Below are 18,164 nucleotides of genomic sequence, written 5' to 3'. Positions count from 1 at the left end.
AAGAGATTTGCATAATTTTCATAGCTTATATTATATATTAATGTAATTATTTTGAGGTAGCCCACATATTTTCTTCATGTTATATACCCTCTGAATCATTAAAATCCAAGTGATATACTATTTTGTCTTAAATATATAAAGTAAAAGAAAGAGCTAAGGCCTCTATGTTAGTCTGCAAAGACTGCCATGAAGAATATCACAGACCATTGGCTTAAACAACAGATACTTATTTTCTCACAGTTCTGGAACATGGAAATCTAAGCCCAAAGTGTAAGCATGTTTGGTTCCTCCTGAGGCCTTGATCCTTGGCTTGCTTCTCCTTGACTGTCTTCTTGCTGTGTCCTCATGTGGCCTTTCCTCAGAGTAGTTATATCCCTGGTGTTTCTTTTTCTTAGAAGAATACCAGCTAAATTGGTTAAGGTCCTACTCTTATAACTTAATCATAATTATCTTACCTTCCTAAAGGTCCTATTTCCAAATATAGTCAATTGGTGATTGACTTTAACGCAGGAATTTTAGGAGTGTGCAATTCAGTCTGTAATATCCTCCCTCACTTTTTCATTCTACATTGTCATATCTCCTGTTTCTGTGAAGTGCAGATTCTGCTTCATACCTGTACCTTGTTTCTGAAGTCTTTCATCTAATATCTGCATAAGTAGTCCTCCAGCTCCTAGAAATGACAATAACCACAACTGGGCACAAATTCTGAGTGATAGCTTGGTTATCTGGAAAGGAATTCTGAGGCTTTAATTGAGCTCATTCCAGCTACATTGTGACATGACATATTTCCATTCATGAAAATTTTAGGCCTGTGAAATGACTAATTAGTACTTGCATACTCGTTCCTACATAACACATTTTGAAAGGATCTTTTTGTTGTATTCCTTCTGTCATTTTGTGGGAATAGGTAATAACAGAGATGCTTAGATGTGGACTTTTTGGAATGAAATAACTTATCAAGAATATATTCTTGTAGAAAAATGCCAGACCACTGTGTGCTGATTTGTTCAAATCATAACTCTTTCTTTTACTTTATTAGTATTGCTTCAGATAAATCCTAAAAGTACATAAAGTAAATAGTACTCAATGACATTTTCCATTTATAAATGGTAAAATAGATGTGGTCACAGAAAGAGAGGTAAAGATCCACACTGATGCTAAAGGTCTGCTTTATGATGGAGTATGAAAGTTGAAATTGATAATGATTTGAAAGAATGGCAGAAATTGAACACAGAACAATTCTCCTTTTAAAATTTTATTCTAGAAATGAGAAAATAAATATAGCTCAAGGATATAGAAAATTTCTTCTGGGGACTATTGTGAGAATAATCTACCATACCGTTTATTGCTTAACATTTTTGTAACATGATTATAATTAATCTCAGGGGATACTTGGTGGCTTTCTATATTGAAAGGTGGTATTACATTACCAACTTTATCAATATACTAATTTTTATAATTTTGTTAAAATATTAATGACCACTTCATGAATGATTCCAGCTTTATCACCCTCTTTTAGAAAAGGAAATGAGAGAAGGTGTAGGTTAGTGACAGTTCAAGTTCTTCAGTGTCTATGTCTTTTCAACAAATTCCACATATCTCCCTAAGGTTCTGACCTAGATTTAAAAACAGTGTCGTGTTCTGTCCTTGCACTCAGAGGTGACAGTCAAAACATTTTGCTCTCAGGAAGGTAGGGATAACATTCCCTCAAGATGAGAGACTGAACAGCTAGACTGGATACTGGCCTTCACCGAAACCAGCTAGCCAAGTGGCACCTCTCATTTTGTTCCACTATTCTATCTTCTTCCAAGTGAATGAAAAAAAGATTACAATCAGATTCTGCCATTAGATGCCTTTTGGTACAAGTCAAGTTGAGGGTGGGAATTTTGTTGATTTCAGTAAAAATTACCTTTGTCTTCACATGATAGGGGGTAGAACTTGGCACCAAGAGGCCTGACTGCCCATTTGTGCAACTATCAGCAGCTGTCTGCTACCAATCTTGATGAATATTTGATGTAGGAATATTCATAAACAAGGCAGCCTTCCAACATGCAAAATGCTTCTTGTTTCACAAATTCCAAAAATAAATTAAATAAGAAAACTTAAAAGAGATTAAAGTTCTGGATAGCAAAGCAGTTTATATTAGAAGCAGAGAATATTATAAAATTCTTTGCCAGCTTTTAATAATAAGAAAGCACACACACACACACACACACACATGCATGCCTGTCTCTTTTCTCATGTTCTATTTTTGTGTAACACATGAATTCTTATGTCTGATTAAGAAAGATACCAATTTACATCTAAGCATTTCTAGGTTATGTTATCAAAATTTACACAACTGTCCTCATTCTTCTTTTTGGCTATTTTCCACATTAGAACAAAACTAACATCCAATATATTTTACTTATTTAGTATTTTCTATTTACTTCACTAATAAACAATATTGTAATGCTTTGTCCATTGCTACATCCTCTGTCTAGACCATTGTCAACCATATAGTAAGTAAAGCATAGGGAATCAAAAAAAATCCTTTCCCCTCTTTATGAGCCTATATTTCTCATAGGCATTTCCAGCTATGCTTCTAGAGTAACAAAAATTTCATGATGTATTGATTTCAATTTTTATAACATTATCATTGAATTCTTCATAATTCAAAACATTATCCATACTGATTACTGAGTTTTGGGGGTTTTCTTGGTGCTCTCACACTGTAATTACTGGCTCTTTATTTTAAAATAGTTCCATTGTCTAAGTCTGGTTTAGACAAGCGAACCAGTCTTGTTTGTGAAGTACAACTCAGCTCATTCAAATTCCTAAATTGCTTTCTGATTTCCAAGAAGAGGACAGAGAATATGCACCATTTTCTAAGCTTGTTTGAACTTGGAACTTTCCATCATGGAGCATTTGTGAAGCTAAGACATATTGATCTTCCAAACTAAATGTCTTTTTTTACTCTGCCCAAATTCTAGCTGTTTTTTATAGAGCTTGGAAGAAAGAAAAAACTTGCTTTGACATAAGGGAAGAAACAAAAAAACCTAAAGAATAATAGATTCAGGAAATGTAAAAGTAGCATGAGTTTACTAATGATAGTTGTGAAGCATAATTTTAATTATGTGTTCAACATATGTAAGTAAGAATAATTAGAAGAGCTTCCACCAGCCTGGAACTGAAGCTAGATTCATCTCAGTTCTTCACACATGATAAGCACAACTCCAAATCTTTCCAAATTCCTCCAAACCACAAATTATTTTGATAACCACAGAGGAAGGAGTCCCTTGTTCTCAAACATAAACCAACTTATAATATACATTTGAAAAAAAATCAAGTTTATGAGACAGTACTAATAACCAGTGGTAAAACACACATTTGAAAGGAGATTAGATATACACTGAAAAACAAGAAGAGTCAAAATGGTCTTTACACATGTACATAGGAAAAAATAGAAAAATGAGACCTGTTGAAACTATTCCAGGAATAGTGGGAATAAAGGAGAATGATGGAAGGGTTGAATTCAAGTGTGATATATTTGATATGTTCTAAATACATTGTAAATGCCACAATGTAGCCCCCCAGCCCAATAATAAAAATAAATAAATAAAAATAGCCAGGCACTGGTGGCTCATGCCTATAATCCTAGCTACTTGGAGGCAGGGATCAGGAGGATTGCAGTTCAAAGCCAGCCTGGGCAAACAGTTTGTGAGACCCCATCTTGAAAAAAACCCATCACAAAAAAGGGCTGGTGGAGTGGCTCAAGGTATAGGCCCTGAATTCAAACTCCAGTACCACACACAAAAAAAGAGTCAAAACAAGCAAGGTAATGTATATATCTAAAAGGATATCCAGGTATGCATACAAAAGGAAAGAATTACTGGATGTGTTCTGAAGAAAATGAAAGCCTTGCATTATGATTTATTGTCTGGTGTTTTAATTTTTGGAATACTTGGCACAAATTTCTCTTGGTTACAGGGGAATGATTTCCTTCACCATTGCCCCCTCATTATATGGACAAATGAGGCTATGATTACATTGTACAAGACATTTGAAGGAGAGGTCAGAGTGATAGGCTGATGGAAGGAAGACCTCTCTCTGTGACAGCTTCTGAATGCAAGCAAGGTGAAGACTCATGAATTCTGTGATCAGAATTATTCCTGATTTCCCTGGCCATAACAGTTGTCCTGGAGGTAACTTCTGTTTTCCTACCTGGAGACTTTTTTTTGATTCTTAATCATTCTTGGGTTCTAAATATTATTTTTTTTTCTTGTAGTCTATCCCCATAGACTAGAAGAAAAAGGAGAAAATGGAAAATGGAGAGAACATTTATGTACAACTAGATATGGGTAGCCCATTGCCTATCTACAGCTAGTTTAAGAAGAGATGAAAAATCTGTGTTAATGGTAACTATAATTAAATAAAAAATGTTCCAAATTTCTTTAATTATTTCATTAACACTTACAACACTTGTGTTAGCTTTCTATTTCTTCCAAAATAAATCACCACAAATGCAGTGGTTAAAACAGCAACTATTACTATATCTCATAGCTCAGCAGTTGTCTAGTAGACCCAGATGGATTCTCTGCTTCAAGTTTTGCAAGAGAGAAATCAAGGCTTGTTCTATTCTGGAGGCTCTGAGGAGATAAGTACTTGTTTCATCACTAGCTGTTAGCTAAGAGACATTTCCAGTTACTACAGCCTGCCCGTGTTCCCTGGCCTGGAACTTTCATCTTCAAAGGTGGCCAAGAAAGTTCAAGTCCTCCTACCTCATCTCCTGCTTTTTCTGTTACATCTCTGATTTCAGATGAAGAAAGCCCTCTCTGTTGGTATTCAGAAAGCAACAAGGGTCTCATAAAAATATTTATTGGTTATATTTTTGTTGGAAAAATTTGAGTGAGTGTGTGTGTGTACGTGTGTATGTGTATATACTAAATATCATACAGGTACCCTAGAGAATTGTAAATAATTAAATCCTAACTACTAAACAGAATAAAATTCTAGAAGTAGGCTTTAAATATTGTGGAAAAAAACCATAAAGTTTTAAATTGTGGGCAAGGAGAAAAAGGTGTAACTCCTCAAATTAGAAAAATCTACACTCTAAATTACCTCTGCCTTTGAAACTCTTTTAGAATAATTGCCAGAGACTATAATATTTCTAACTCCAATCTTTTAAGTCACGATTTATACCATCAAACTGGTTTTTATAAAAATCAAATTTAATCCTCTCTCTTTTATTAACTGCAAAATAATATATTTTTATTTGCTGTGGCTTCTAAGTTTGTGGCAATTTGATAGAACAATAAAATAAAGATAATACAGGATCTATAATAGTTTATATGCTTATATTTGTTGTACTTTATTGATTTCAAGCCCTGGGTTTGATCTTTAGCATCACAAAATCATCAATCAATAAATAGCAATTTAAAAAAAATAAAAGGAAAAAGAAAAAGAAAGATGAGGTCAGACTGCAGTAGGGTGTGCCCTAAACCAATGTGGTGATGTCTTTATAAAAAGAGGAATTTATACACTGACATCCATGCACACAGGGAGAGTGCAGTATGATTAGAGTTATGGTGCCACAAATTGGACCAGAAGCTAAAAGGCCTGAAAAGGAACTTTTCCCAGTGTCTTCAGAGAGAATATGCTCCTGCTGACAACTTATATCATGCATAAATTAATTTCTCCTATTTCTGGCCACCCTGTTTGTTTAATTGTTGTAGTGACCCTAACAAACATATATCCTACACTTAACAGATGCCACTTTAAGTATGAAATCATTTATGAATAATAATTTTCAAGACATAATCTTAAAGAGTCTAAAAGGGGATACCACCTTCCTACAGATAAAGGATTTGAACTTGTGATGTCCATAGATCTTCAATTTCTATGAAATTGAAGTAATAATTAAATTCCAAGTTTTTATATCTCTGACTTATTACTGACCTGGTACCTTTGCTATACATGTCATAGAGAATTTGTGATGCAAACTTCTTTTATGTACCAAATAAGTAAACTGTTACATGACTTTGGCCTTCCTTCTGACATGCATATTTTTAAAATGTGATTTTCTGCTGAAGGGCCCATAAGATAAAACACTTATTTTTAGTCTAATACCTCAGGCTACTATATGTAGTGTGTGCTACCTACACACTTCAGGGAGCACAGCAGCATAAATTGTGAAGGATTAAAAATAACTAAACAGGACATGAAATACATGACAAAGAAGTTTATGTTGCTCTGTGAAGTCTTGACAAAAATGCTTTGCAGAATGTCTCTCAACAATAAAGTCACAATTTGTTCTGGGAAGATGTTAATTTCATTTGATCCAAAGTCCTGTTGTTTCTCCTTTTACAATGGCTCTCAGACATACATGCTCTTATCTAGTCCCAGAATGATTGCCTTAGCCCTTAATCTCACATCAAGTTCCTCTAGTTTACTCTGCATACCACCTCAAATAAATTGCCAGATTTATGATTTCTCCTTTGCTCAATATCTTGATATGAACTCTTTTTATAGAACTTTAAAAAAAAAAACAAACTAAGATCCTATTCAATTAAATCAATCTATTTCCCACCAAATCTTCCTCTGGGCTTTTTAATTCTAGCACATACTCAACAGTACTTCCACCTCAATGCCTCTCCTTATACTATTTGCTTGTCTTAGAATGACATCTTCTCATTCAGGTAAGTAGTATCTAACGGCTTACACAATTCCCCTCCCTCATCTGAGCACAACTACCTCCCTGTCTCTCTTATGCTCCGTGACTTCTTATTCTGCTATACACATGCCAACCTACTTGCTCTTTATTCAAATCAGAGAGTTACTATCACTTAAGTCCATTTCCACTGGCTATTTTTCTGCCTGATGTATTGTTCTTTCAGATACTCCGTTGATATGGCCAATTCGCTCACAATCTTCTTGGTCACTTTGGTCAAAGTGACTTTCTCAATGAAGCCTAGGTTACTCTCTTAAAATCACAACCTGCTTTCTCCTGGTCTCCTGTACTTTTGGTTCTCCTTACCCTGTCTACATTTTCTTTATCTCTAGTAGTTTTCACCTTTTGTAGGACTATATAATTGATTTAGTGATAGACTCTACCAATCACCTGTTTACCTTCCTGAGTTTTACAAGCCACAGATTATAGGAGTCTTTGTTATGTTCCTTTTCTTTCTACATTTTTTTATTCATTTATTCACATGTACATACATTGTTTGGATCATTTCTCCACCCTGTCCTCCGACCCCACCCTCTTCCTACAACACACCCTTGCTTCCAGGTAGAAACTGTTTTTCCCTTACCTCTAACTTTGTTGAAGAGAAGACATAAGCATAATAAGAAAGAAAAAGCGTTTTTGCTAGTTGAGTTAAGGATAGCTATACAGAAAGATTCCTAACATTGCTTGCATGCACAAATGTGTTACAACCCAAGTTGATTCATTTCTAATTGATCTTTACACTGGTTACTGATTCCCTTCTCATGTTTACCTCTGTCGCTTTAAGGTTTCTGTATTAGTTCCTCTAGAGTGGGGACAAAACACTTTCATGTTTTGGGTTTTCTACCTATCCCCATCCATCCAATATGAGCTTTTCCCTTGTCATATGACCAAGTCCAAAAACATTGCTGTATTTGCCCTAGATCTGAAGTCTGCATATGAGGGAGAACATACAATTTATGGTCTTCTGATCCTGGCTAACTTCAGAGTTTTGGGTCTGATGTTAAGGTCCTTGATCCATTTTGACTTGATACTAGTAATAGGGTGATAAACATGGATGTAGTATTAGTTTTTTGCAGACAGCTAACCACTTTCCCCAACAACATTTGTTCAAGAGGCTGTCTTTTCTCCATCTATGTTTTTGGTGCCTTAGTCAAAAATAAGGTGTACATATCTGTGTGAATTCACATCTGGGTCCTCTATTCTGTTCCACTGGTCTTCATGTCTGTTTTTATGCCAGTATCATGCTGTTTTTATTGCTATTGCTTTGTAATATAGTTTGAAGTGGGGTATTGTGATACCTCCAGCATTGCTCTTTTTGCTGAGTATTAATTTGACTATTCATGGTCTCTTGTGTTTCCAAATGAGCTTTAGGGTAGAATTTTCAATCTCTGTGATGAATGTCATTGGGATTTTGATGGGAATTGCATTAAACATGTAGATTGCTTTTTGTAGTATAGCCATTTTAACTGTATTGATTCTACCAATCCATGAGCACTGGAGATCTTTCCATCTTCTGTAGTCGTCCATATTCTCTTTCTTCAGGGGTTTGTAGTTCTCCTTATAGAGATCATTCACATCCTTTGTTAAGTTTACTCCTAGGTATTTGATTTTTTTGAGGCTATTATAAATGGAATTGTTTCCATATATTCTTTCTCAATTTGTCTGTTGTTGGTGTATAGAAAAGCTAATGATTTTTGTAAGTTGATTTTGTATCCTGTCACCTTGCTTTAGCTGTTTATGGAGTCTAAGAGTTCTTTGGGTCTTTAAGGTATAGGATCATATTGTCTGCATATTTTGACAGTTTCTTTACCTATTTGTATTCCATTTATTTCTTCTTCTTGCTTAATTGCCCTGGCTAGAAATTCCAGGACTATGTTGAGTAGGAGTGGGGATAGTGGGCACCCTTGTCTTGTTCCTGATTTTAGGGGAAATGGTTTCAGTTTTTCACCATTAAGTATGATGTTGGCTATAGGCTTGTCATATATAGCCTTTACAATGTTGAGGTACTTTCCTTCTATTCCTAGTTTTCTTAGAGCTTTTATCATGAAGTGGTGTTGGATCTTATCAAAGGCTTTTTCTGAATCTATTAAGATGATCAAGTGGTTTTTGTCTTTGCTTCTTGTGATGTGCTGCATTACATTTATAGATTTGCATATGTTGAAGCATCCCTGCATCCCTGGGATGAAGCCAACTTGGTCATGGTGGATGGTCTTTCTGATGTGTTGTTGGATTCGGTTTGCCATTATTTTATTGAGGATTTTTGCATCAATGTTCATTAAGGAGAGTTGGCCTATAGTTCTCCTTTTTGGTTTTAGGATGAGAGTAATATTGGCTACATAAGATGAGTTAGGCAGTGTTCCTTCCCTTTTTATTTCATGGAACAGTTTAATGAGGGCTGGTATTAGTTTTTAAAAGGTCTGATGGAATTCAGCAGAGAATACATCAGGTCCTGGACTTTTCTTTTTTGGGAGACTTTTTTTTTGCTGCTTCAATTTCATTTTGTGTTATAGATCTATTCAGGTGATTAATATCCTCTTGGTTCAGTTTTGGATGGTCATAAGTATCTAGAAATCTGTCCATTTCTTCAAGATTTTCTAATTTATTAGAATATAGCTTCTCAAAGTAGTCTCTGATGATTTCTATGGTGTTTGTTGTTATCTCCCCTTTTGCATTTCTGATTTTACTGATTTGGGTTTTTTCTTTCCTCATTTTAGTCAGGTTTGTCAGGGGTCTGTCAATCTTACTCATGTTTTCAAAGAACTAGCTTTTTGTTTCATTGTTTCTTTGCATTTTTTAAAATTCTATTTTATTGATTTCAACCCTTATTTTTATTATTTCTCTCCTTCTGCTTGTTTTGGGATTTGCTTGTTCTTGTTTTTCTAGGAGTTTGATATGTAGCATTAGGTCATTGATTTGAGATCTTTCTGACCTTGAAATATATGCACTCATGGCTATAAACTTTCATGTTAGGATAGTCTTTGCTGTGTTACATAAGTTCTGGTAGGTTGTGTTTTCATTTTCATTAACTTCCAGGAACATTTTAATTTCCTTTTTTATTTCATCAATGACCCATTGATCATTGAGCAGTGTGTTGTTCAACTTCCAATTGTTTGCATGTTTTTTAATGTTGTTTTTGTTGTTGATTTCTAGTTTTAATGCATTGTGATCAGACAGAGTGCATGGGATTATTTCATTTTCTTCTATTTTCTGAGGTTTGCTTTGTGCCAACCTCAATTTTGGATAAGGTTCCATGGACTGCTGAGAAGAATTGTGCAGAAGTTGGATGAAAAATATTTTGTAGACATCAGCTAGGTCTATTTGATCTGTGGTGTGATTTAGTTTTAGAATTTCTTTATGACTTTTTGTTGGATGACCTATCTATTGGTGATAGGGGGGTATTAAAGTCTCCCACTACTACTGTGTTGAAGTCTATATATGTTTTTAGGTCCATCATAGTATGTTTGATGAAATTGGGTGCCTTGACATTGGGTGCATATAAGTTGATAATTGTTATTTCCTTTTGGTGTATTTCCCCTTTTATTAGTATGGAGTGTCCTTTATCTCATTTGATCAATGTAAGTTTGAAGTCTACTTTGTCCTAGATAAGTATTGCTACTCCTGCCTGTTTTCAGGGGCCATTGGCTTGGTAGATCTTCTTCCAGCCTTTCGCCTTAAGCCAGTGCTTGTTTCTGACATGGGTCTCCTATAAGCAACAGATTGTTGGATCATCTTTTTTAATCCAGTTTGTCAAATAGTGTCTTTTGATGGGGGAGTTAAGTCCATTAACATTCAGTGTTAATATTGATAGGTGTGTGGTTTTTCCTGTAATTTGGTTGTTTTTGTTGTTTAAGGGTTTGATTGTGTGCAGCTGAATCAATGCTACTCTCTACTTTTTTGCCTTTTCTTCTCCTGTGGTTTAGTACTTCCTGCCCTTTCATGGTTTTATTTGCTTTCACTTTCTGTGTGCAGAATTCCTTGAAGACTCTTTTGTAGTGGTGGCTTGGTGGTTATATATTGTTTTAATTTGTGCTTATCATGGAAGACTTTTATTTCTCCATTTATTTTGAATGATAGTTTTGCTGGGTAGAGTATCCTAGTGTTGAAGTTATTTTCATTCAGTGCCCAGAAGACCTCATTATGTGCTCTTCTTGCTTTTAAGGTTTCTTTTGAGAAATCTGCTGTGATTTTGATGGGTTTTTCATGTTATTTATTTTTTCTTTCTTATAGCCTTCAATATTCTTTCTCTATTCTCTGTGCTTGTTATTTTAATGATAATAAGTCATGGGGTAGTTCTATTTTAGTCAAGTCTGTTTGGTGTCCCGGAGCCTTACTGTACCTGAATGGGCATAGTTTCCTCTAGATTTGGGAAATTTTCTATTATTATTTTGTTGAACATATTACTAATTCCTTTTGGTTGCACCTCTTCTCCTTTTTCAATGCACATGATTCTCAGGTTTGGTCTTTTGATGGAGTCAGTGAGTTCTTGCATATTAATTTCCATTTCGTCTTTAAGTTCTGAGATATTGTCTTCTGCTTGTTCTAGTCTGCTGGAGTGGCCTTCCATTTTGTTTTGTATTTCTGTTTCATTGTTTTTTCTGAGGTTTTCCATATCATGGGTCACTTCCTCTTTAATATTGTCAATTTTCTTCCTTAATTCATTTATCTCTCTATTTATGGTGTTTTTCTTTTCACTTTGGTGTTTATTTAGGGCTCCTATGATTTCATTTATTTGTTTTTGTGTTTTCTCATAGTCTTTATTTTTGTTGTCTTGGAATTTCTTGAGTGCCTCCTGTACATTTTGGTTGAAAATGTCTAATAACATCTCTATGAAATTCTCGTTGATTACTTGCAGGATTTCTTCTTTCAGATTATTCTTGTGGGCTTCATTTTGTTCCTTGGTATAGTTCATCTTTGTTTTGTTGGAGTCTGTATCTGGTCTCTGGGCTGGTGGACCAGTGGCTTGGCAGTGGTCTGGCAGGTCTGCGGGGTGGTGGCCCTGTGGCTTGGTGGGACTGTGGGGTGGAAACCTTGCAGAGCAGTGTCCTGGTGGGCTGGCGGGTGGCAGGGCAGAGGACGGCTGGCCAGTGAGCAGTGGACTGGGTGTTCTGAGAGATGGAGGCCTGGTGGATGGCAGTGGCATTGGGGCCTACTTGTTCTTTCAGTGTATTGTGGCATGGAGAAGACTTCCACAGGTTAATGGTTCAGAATGCTGAAGTTTCAGCTCTCCCTGGTGCTTTACCTCAGCCAAGTGTGTCTCCAGTGTATCAGGAAGGTTTCTGATTCAAGGAGCTCACCCAGTCTGCATCTGTGTCCCAGTCACCATTTTGGATCCTTTTTGTTATGTTTCAATATCCCAAATGTCAGAGCAGTGCCTAGAACATAGTAGGTAATTAATAAATATTTGTTGAATGGCTAAATCCATTTTCAAGCTCATAATTCAATTCTCTTTTCTCAGGAAAATCCAAGTAATGTTGACTTACTATACCTGTGTAGCATTGTAAAATTAACAATACTTTATTTTTTGTCTTGTTACCTAAAAGCATACATAGCAAAATTTATCATTTTTATATATTATCTTATTCAGTAAGTGTTTTCCCAACTATGTGGGAACTAGAAGCTAACTGTGGTAACCTCAAGTGACTCAATCATATAAAATTATGGAATATTTTATATTCTATAAAAATAAAAAAGATGGCTGAACACTTATCATGTGCCCAGAATTGATAAGAGTATATTAGCTTTTTTAAAAAACTATTGTACACTAAATCACTCCAAATTATAGTGTGGTAAAGCAGTGCACATTTACTATCATAGCTTCTGAGGGTCAGGAATTCTGAGTTTCTTAGCTGAATGGTTGTTGCTCAGGTTCTTGCATCTGATTGTAGTCAGTGTGTCAGAAACAGCTGAAGTTATCAGAATGCTTGCCTGGGAGTGGTAGATTCACTTGTAGGATGGCTCTCTCAAATGATTGTTAGCCAGAGTCTCAGTTAATGTCACAGGTCCTGTGCACACCCTAAGGGCATGGTAGCTAAAGTTCTTCAGAGTAGTGTGACAAGGAATGGAGAGTAAGAAGATTGCAGTGCCTTTTACAATCTAATTCATGAAGTCACACCCTCTAAGTTTCCCTTTATCCTTTTTGTTAAGTGTGTCTTGCTAGGTCTAGTATACATACAAGGAAGGGGAAATGGGCCCTGCCTCTTGGAAGAAGGAGTATCAAAATATGTGTGCTTTAAAACAACCCCATGGAAGCACTTAACTTTCCTTCCTTCTTGTTTTCATTGGAGAAGTTTTCCTTGTCTGTCTCATTCCCTTCTCCCATATCCCTCCATCCATTCCAAGAGATCAGAGGAATTTAATTGACTGAAAAGTTTAGAGAAGGAAATGACAAAGTATTTCATTCCCTTTCTCTCCACACCTCTGCCTGGTTGCACAGAGAACATGAGTCCTCACCCCATTGTGGACAAGGCATGAGTTTTGCCCCCAAGTCAGCTCTGTACTGCCTATGATTGAGTATGTACATCTAATTGAAGATTGAAAAATTTAAAATCCACATGGCCCAAAGACCTGAATTGTATTATCTAATACTACTTTCATTAACTAAAGAGGTGATATTTTAACTTCTGTCTGCTTCACTTCTCTGTTTGCTCATTGACTTTGACAGGCAAGAGGTCATTTGTTTACCTTATTGATCAATATACACTCTTAAGGGCAGTTTGCAGAAGAAAGACATACACATGCACACAGAGTATGGTGTAAAACAGAAGCATGCTTAAAAGGACAAAGGAGGTATAAATGAAGATAGAGGTGGTAACCTAGGGAATGTAGGGAAAGATTTTACAGAGAAAGTGAAATTTAACACTAGAATGGTGGCTAAGAATATTTTAGAGAAGAGGGAAAATTCAATCAAGGACAAAGGAACAAAACATGGAAAGGCAACACACACACACACGCATCAAGCATTCTCAAGGAAGATGCAGATATTTATTGTGACTGAAGGTCTCATAAGATAGGGTTGGCACCAAGAAGAAGTAGGGTATAAAGTACCACTAAGCATTTTAAAATAAGAAATAAGATTAATAAGCTTCTATTGTAGGTAGATAGCCCAGCCAGCAACAGACTGTGGTACAAAAGACAGGCAGGGAAGCTGTACTGAGAGATGTCACAGAGCATTTTCCAGTGACAATTTTGTCTAAACTAGCAGCATGGGGGTGATGACAGGTGTAGTGACACCCAAGACACTCAGAGATCATTTGACTGGTTTTATTCCTATTAAATCAATGAAAAGAGAAAGCAAGGTAAGACAAACATTTTGTGGAATATTCTGTTTTAATTTTACTTGTGATAACTTTTATCTATGAATATGTGAGTTCAATTCCAATATGATGTGACCTCTAGAGGTAGAAGACATATAGTCAGGAATATACATAGTGATCTTTCTTTAGTAGATATGATGATTTAAAAATTACATAGTGAATATACATAGTGGTGTTTCTTTAGTAGATACGATGATTTAAAAATTATCTCTAGGATGAAACTGACCTTCATAGTTGGAAATATTTTTCTTTTCCTCAAGAAAAAAACATTCTGTTATATTCCTAAATTTGGCTTTTGAAGATAGCAGATGATGTTAGGAGGGCAGAAAGTTAGATGGAAGGAGAGCTCCAAACTTCCTAAACCTCTTGAAGAATAAAGAGTGTCATGTGTAAGATTTGTAGCCAGGCAACACACAAATCAAAACAAATGAGAGAGGCTGTGCATATAGCTTAGTGGTAGAATACTTGCCTATCAGGTACAAAGGCCCTGGACTCCCAACATCACAGAAAACAAAACCAAACCAAACAAAACAAGAAGTTAATTGTTAAAATCTCTACTGGAAGGAATCAGGCCTTGGTGAAAGGAAGAATGCAACTGAAGGAAAAAGGAAATGAAAATGCAGAAAGCAGAGTATAGGGAAAGGAAATTCAAATTCACACTGCAGCCTGCTCATGTTTTATTGGGTAAAGTTATAAAACTGGGAGAGCAGCTGTCATGTTGCCAAGTAAGAAAATCATTTTGTGTCTTATAGAGCAGAGGGACTTCTTGCCAAAATAATAATGAAATCTATTTTTACTTTCTCTCTGGGACTATCAGCTACTTGGTCATTTTGGCTTTTTGATTACCCTATAACTAATAGTATTTTAACAGAAGTAGTGATGCTTATTGGATAAGAATATTATTATCATTTTTAGAATAATGATGTGAGATTGATCTGATGGCTATGATTGCCTAGTGCTTTTGTTGGTAATTGTTTTTTGCCTTTTCAGGTATTTTTTATGTGCATTTTCTGCAAAGTAATAAATTTAGTAAACTTGAATCTTTTCCCACTTATAAGAATTACTTATACATATAAAGGCTTTCCATCAAACTATAAAATTTAATAACCTTTCAAGACCAGGGACTATATTAACATCAAATATGTCATATATTAATCATGAAAATTTTCAGGAAAAAAGTCTGTTTTACTTAATTGATTCCAATTGTTTCAGCTAATATAGCTGGAGAAAATTTATGTACACATTTTAATGTATGTTGGAATTACTCCAATGAGCAATAATAACTCTCCCATTACTCATAATATGAATATCACAATGCTATTCCATTTCTCAGTATTTTAGTGAAATGATAGTTGCCAATGGATGAAATATGATTATAATTTAATCATTACAAGATTCTCTGAAAACAAGATGCTGAGATAATTTCAGCAAATCTTTTTATGACAGAAAAATCAATTCTAGTATTTGAATCATTTTAAGTGTTTGTTATGACAGCTCACAATATAACTTGTATATTAATTTCTCTTTGGTTAAATTAGTTTGGAAATCAGTAAAGATGACACATTTGGGGGCCTAAAATTCTCATTTGTATATTAACAACTGCACAAAGCCTCATATCATAATAACATTGTATTTAACTTCTCTTAATGTGGTGTTTCTCAAAATTACTGGAAGATGGCAAACATTCTGTATGGTACCTGTATTAACATCTTGTATGGTACAATTTGAGAAAAGCTATACTAGTTCCATAATAATGTAATTGTGGAACATGATATGATTTTCAAGAAGGTCAAGCACACCCACTGCTTTATTTTAAGGTCAGAATAATCCATATATTTTCCAACTCTCAATTATTAAAAATGGGAATTGTCAATTGGTTCAGAGATATGATTCATTTTTAAACAAGTACTTTATAAGCACTCCTAATACCTCATGAGATAAAGTGATATTACACAGTATTTTTTCAATTTTGGCCATGTCATTAATGATGTAATAATATAACTAAGTGACAAAGGTAGAGTTTACATCTAAGTCCTGGTTCACCTGAACAAATCAAAGGTGTTCCCTTCTTCCTATCCATACATTACATTTACTCAGATTCTAAAGATACAAAGACCCCTGGACCTTCCCTTCCTCTCCTTAACCTATTTCTGCACACCTCTGAGAAATGCTTGAGCTTGAACTCCAAGGTTTTCTAATAGCTTATAGAGTGACTATGAACACAGAGTACTACTGTAGCTTAAAGCTCTGGGAGAGTTACATAGTTACATTCTTTTTCAATTGTTTTCCCCAAAGTGTGGGTTGAGTAGATTGTCCCTGGAATTTCTTCATATCCATGTTGTGAAACTTGGAGCTATGATCAATGTGGCCATTGATCCTTTGCAATGAATTCATTTGAAATGATGGTAGTTGATAGAGCTCCATCACAGAGTGGATACCCATTGTTGCAATTTTGCAACTATCTCATCAATCTCTAGCAGTCTAACTCACTTGAATGCATCATGGACCACACATAATTCCTTTATGTGAAGAGTCAATAAGCCTCAATTTCTAGACTTATTTTAAGCACATGCAAAGGGGTACTATTTTTCCTGTAGGTAATAATTGGGAAGCACATTAATCTGGAACAGTTACAGTACATTTTTTTAGCTATCAGGGGAGTGTTGGAGAATCTGATAAAAAAGAAAGTGGAGTCACGATAACACAAACAGTATCTACCCAATATCTCTTTGATGTTTTATGCCCCTCCATTGTTAGAAGCAGAGTTATGGTCTTTTGACTTTGAGATCTGGAATCAGAATGTATTCCTTAAAAGTACTTTTAATCTGGAAGATCTCTTTACAAAAGTTATGCAAGTCACTCATTGACCTGCAAGATAAAGGACAAGGATTAATAAATTTTAATTGGTATATGATAAAAGAATATTTATGAATATGTGACTTTTGGCTTGCTCAGCTGGATTTAGGTCCTGCATGAAACTTGAGAAAAGCAAGCAAAAAATTAATTTCTTTCTATTAATATTTAGTACATACTCTTGTTTTCTGACTATTTGATCTGCTAAAAAGACATATTGGTAGGCATGGTGGTGCATGCCTGTAATCCCAGCACTCAGGAAATAGAAGCAGGAGTAGCCTGAACTTTAGTCTAGCATAAGCTACATAGCTATGTCTTGGGTTGTGAATACCTGACTCAAACACACACGTGCACACACACACACACACACACACAAGGAAAAAACAAGCAAAATAAACATATCAATGTTTCAGCAGCTACCCTGACAGAAATGAAACAAAACAAGATAATAAATTCTGGAAAAGCAAGCTGATTCTCAACAAATTTCTTTCCCTTCCTTCTTTCTTTCTTTCATTGCATTTAGGTGTCAGGCACTCTGCAAGGTATCAAAACATCAACAGTATAATAAACAACCAGCAATGTTTTCAAGGAAACTTAGAGTCAAGTGAGAAAAAGATATAAATCAAATAATGTAATAAATGATTATTCTACGTAATGATTATTTCTCTGAAGGAACATTACAGGGTGCTATGCAAGTGTGAAACAGAGGAACTGACCTTGTGGGGAGGAGAATGCCTGTAAAAGAGTGCTCCTTCAGTTCAGATGTATAGCAACATTTGGAAATAAGTGGTGAGTATGAGAGTGTTCATAATGTACTAGATAAGAGAAGAGAAGGTGTGACTTTGGGATTGGACAGAGCACAGCACATTTAAAGGATTAAAGCAGACCAGTGCAAGGTGGGTGGGAGTACAAAGAATAAAAGAGAGTTGGAGGGTCAAAGGCAGTTGCTCATACCATGCTGCCACTAGCTATGTGGGGTTTAGGTTTTTATCTTAAAGATAATCAGACACAAATTTGATAGCTGGAAGGGACACCATCAACTTGGCACTATTACATTACTCTGAAGAGTGAAAAAATGATTTAAGGGGATGTATGAGATCAATGAGAACATGCTACCAATAACTTGGGTAGAGATGGTGGGGATTTGGAATTAGGGAGTATGGGGTTGGTGGGAAGGAAATAAATCAAGCTGCACTTAGGACGTAAATGAAGAGGACTTCTTGGATTTTTCTGTCCTGTGTCTTTGAACACTCAGAATCTTGTACAATGCCCAGTTTTCAGGAATGAAC

The sequence above is a fragment of the Castor canadensis genome, chromosome 6 (genome assembly GCF_047511655.1).
Source record: "Castor canadensis chromosome 6, mCasCan1.hap1v2, whole genome shotgun sequence".
NCBI classification, from domain to species: domain Eukaryota; kingdom Metazoa; phylum Chordata; class Mammalia; order Rodentia; family Castoridae; genus Castor; species Castor canadensis.
Note: the sequence above shows the minus strand (reverse complement) of the source record.